This window comes from Vulpes vulpes, chromosome 1 (assembly GCF_048418805.1).
Source record: "Vulpes vulpes isolate BD-2025 chromosome 1, VulVul3, whole genome shotgun sequence".
NCBI classification, from domain to species: domain Eukaryota; kingdom Metazoa; phylum Chordata; class Mammalia; order Carnivora; family Canidae; genus Vulpes; species Vulpes vulpes.
The window spans coordinates 54,461,361-54,465,635 of NC_132780.1; the positions used below are offsets into that span (position 1 = coordinate 54,461,361).

The 4,275-nt window shown below is 36.4% G+C and overlaps 1 pseudogene; it reads right to left on the reverse strand.

The window, feature by feature from the left end:
• Positions 1 to 2,556: 2,556 nt before the first annotated feature.
• LOC112930916 (tRNA methyltransferase 10 homolog A pseudogene) lies at positions 2,557 to 3,870 on the reverse strand (annotated as a pseudogene).
• Positions 3,871 to 4,275: the final 405 nt, after the last annotated feature.

A 4,275-nucleotide genomic window follows, 5' to 3' on the forward strand; every position in this document is an offset into this window, starting at 1 on the left:
TAATGCTATGAGTAACTGTGTAATCCAGCATCTCTAGTTTTAAACCAAATCATGTTCTATGCTTCTAAAAGTCAAATTGCTCTGATATCCCAGTGTGATGAGTAACATCTAATAGTTTGGGGAGAGTAAACCTGCATTTGTACTAGTTCTGTTAAACATTCAGTAGTCTCATTGGAAAATGAGCAAGAGATCAGTTTAGCTGAATATAGAATACCGCACTCTGAAATTCAGGACCGCCAGCAGGATGTTGGGATGACCATTATTCTTCCAAAGCAACTCACGTTCTCATGTCACTTAGCCCAGCCTTACACGGCACACACTGGCCAGCACTCAGGGACTGTTTCTCAACCTGTTTTTTTTTTTTTAAAGATTTTATTTATTTATTCATGAAAGACACACAGAGAGAGGTAGAGACACAGGGAGAGAGAGAAGCAGGCTCTATGCAGGAAGCCCGATGTAGGACTCGATCCTGAGACTCCAAGATCATGCCCCAGGCCAAAGGCAGACGCTCAACCACTGAGCCACCCAGGCGTCCCTCTCAACCTGTTAACTTGTGTCCAACCTTTTAAATTTGGAGAATCAGAGGAAAGCAGAATGAGCCAAGAGATTTGTACTCCTTAAAGTAGAAACCAGGAGAGATTAAGTGGATTGTAGGAATGAAGCAAAAGATTTAAGCTGAAAGTCTTTAAATGACACTTTGATTTCGTTTCCTTTTTCTTAAAGACAAAGCCATGATAGTTACGGAGCAGAGCAAGATGAAGGAAAAAAAGGACAGGGCTGCCTCTTCCTTGGCCCTTTTTCCCAACAACAATTACAGGTACTTTTTTTTTTAAATTAATTTTTATTGGTGTTCAATTTACCAACATACAGAGAAATACCCAGTGCTCATCCCGTCAAGTGTCCGCCTCAGTGCCCATCACCCATTCCCTTCCAACCCCCGCCCTCCTCCCCTTCCACCACCCCTAGTTCGTTTCCCAGAGTTAGGAGTCTTTTTTTTTTTTTTAACATTTCCTCTAGTTTATTTTAAGAATATAGTATATAGTACATATAACATACAAATATGTGTTAATACACTGTTTATGTTATCAGTAAGATTTCTGGTCAATAGTAGGCTATTAAGTTTGGGGACAAAGTTACACAGGGATTTTCAACTATGTGGGGGGTCGGTACCCCTAACCCCCACACTTTTCAAGGGTCAACTGGATTTCATACTACTGAACCATATTTACTCAGGAAAACCTGAACCTTTGAAAAATACAACTTAATACATAAGCTTTGATCTTCTAGAATTATAGGGGCTTTTCTTTATTTATATACCATGCTCTAAGACCTTATTTTAAATGAATAGCTATAATAGATTACTAAGAATAAAGCAACCAAAAGTAAGAGACAGTGAACATCAATACTAAATCTAATGAACTTTCTACCAAATGTGTACATTATCTGAGATGCCAATGAGTGAAAAGAACAAAAACTTTATACAAACTCAGTGAAGGCTTCTGAAACCCTACTTTAGCTGCGACAAAGAACAGTCACTACTTTAAATGTAAACTGCTCTACATTTACCAGTAGAAAATGAAAACATCTCCTTTTAGCCCCATCTTCCTTTGCCAATGTCCTCATACAAATGTTTAGTTACGGATTTTCGCACTTTCTGAAAATCAAATTCTTAGGGTTGTTCGACACAACCATTTATGCAAATATCACAGATATTTGGCAACTCAGTTCTGTTATTGATAACTGAGAATCATACATGATTCTGGACAGATACAGATATATAGATATATATATACACACACAATTATATATATATTTTCATACATGCTTATTTACAGGAACTTATATTAGCTTGCATATTATATGCTAGTAGACAGATGCACATATAATGAAGTTAACTTTATTCACTTTAAGAACAAATATTTTTAATAAAAGTACATATAGAAGAAAATGATAGCTAAGAGCTATTTCCTTTAAATTTAAGACAAAATTGATTCTCAACAGCCTTTTAAAATAATCTATCCTGAAAAATTAAATTCTGTAATTTAAATAATTTACCATCATTACTGAAATTAAAATACATTAAGGAGATTCTTACTCTCCAGTGACTGCTTTAGAACCATGAAAGGCATCATAGAGGAGGAACAGAGATGGGTTCCATAGTCCAAAAATAATTTGTTGAGTTTATCAATCTAATATTTCTTTCTAAAATTAACTATATTCCTTTGAAGTAACTGAGTTGAATTAAAAAAAAAAAGCTGCAAATAGGAGGTAACCTCCCATACAGAACATTTTGGTAGACTTACAGGAGATTTATGAATATCTATCTCCACAACTAAGTAGGCAATAAATCAGAAAGATATTTGATATAAACATTAAAAAAAAAAACCTGAAAGGTCAGAAGGCACATTCTAAAGAATATAATCAAGTAAATAAAAGAGAATGAAAGTTTACCAATAAAGTAAAATTCTCAAGAAACCACTGAGACTTAGAAAACTACTTTAAAAATTAAACATTTAAATTTTATGCAAAAACAAAAAATACTTCATATAAGGGCTTTTTATCACTTAGCTGTAAAAAATGTTTTAAAAATTCACTAACAGAAATAAGAAGAAATGAAATTTTCTTTCAATTAGAATATTCTATGAAGCACCTCATTTTCTCCTAAGTTTTCCTTAAACTAAAAAAACAAAAACTAAAATACAAAACAAAAAACAACAAATGACATTAGTGTGGTATTGAGTTCACTGTAGTTTCACTGCTATTTTCTTTATCCTGCTTTTCTTCTTCGTGGGGTGACTCTAGTTCATTTCTGCTATTGTCCTCCTCACTGGAATCACTGTCCAACCCATCTTCAATCCTGGCAGATTTCAGATCATGTGAAGAACTTTCACAGGCTTTGTCTGTGGGTACAGCTCCTTTCCGTTGGGGTAAGATAGTAAAAAATGCTTCTTGCCAGTCTCTGGTTTCCAGATATTCCAGAATAATCTCAAACACATGATTAATTGCCAAAACTTTTCTACTATTCATCTTCACAAAATTTGCAAGGGGGAGCTGTGCATGATCAATTCCATGATCTGATGCTTGTTTATATGTGAGTCCCTTGTGATGGTTGTGATCCACTAATCCTCCGATCACATAGGCCTTTGATTCACCTAATTCCTTCAGTACATTAGGTGAGTCTGATGTTAGATAAATCAGGTCTTCTTTCTTTATGAATTCACTATAGTGCTCTGGTTTGATGTGGATATCCTTCCAGTTGACCCATCCTTTGTCATTTTCATCCATGTTCTTTTTCAACTGGCCTCCATGACTTGTCAAGTAAAACTGCACAGGATGCAGTGCCCGTCGATTTTCTGCATAACATCGCTGAATCTGCTTATGAAGTTTCTTAATGTCCTTTAATACCATTAGGCTGTCAAAACTGCAGTCAATGATAAGGGGGAGTGTGCTGTGAACAACATCTCTTTGGATACGTTTTCTGTCATTTCCATCTAAGTTTGATTCCAGTTGACACTGTCACTCTAATTGTTTTCTTTTGCGTTTTTCCTTTCGCTTTTGTTTGCGGAGTTCTCGTTGTTCTTCCCACTGTTTCTGTTTAATTAGCTTCTTCATCTGCCGTTTAGATATTGGTTCAAACCGTTCACCTAATCTTGGCTTCTGGCTCTTTTCTTGATCTTCACTTAAACTTTGCTTTCTTTCAACATTAGAAGACTCAGTAAATGCTGGCAACATTTCAGAGGACATTATTTGATGCCTCAAGCTGAGGAGTTGTCAGGGAACTGAGAGCACCAACACAGAGCCTTCTCCTAGTGGTCTTGCTACAGCTCACGAATCTTCCCTAGGAAACTTCAACTCCCCGAGATAGGAGTCTTTATGTTCTGTCTCCCTTCCTGATATTTCCCAACATTTCTTTTCCCTTCCTTTATATTCCCTTTCACTATTTTTTATATTCCCCAAATGAATGAGAACATACACTGTTTGTCCTTCTCCGATTGACTTATTTCACTCAGCATAATACCCTCCAGTTCCATCCACGTTGAAGCAAATGGTGGGTATTTGTCGTTTCTAATTGCTGAGTAATATTCCATTGTATACATAAACCACATCTTCTTTATCCATTCATCTTTCGATGGACACCGAGGCTCCTTCCACAGTTTGGCTATTGTGGCCATTGCTGATAGAAACATCGGGGTGCAGGTGTCCCGACGTTTCATTGCATCTGAATCTTTGGGGTAAATCCCCAACAGTGCAATTGCTGGGTCGTAGGGCAGGTCT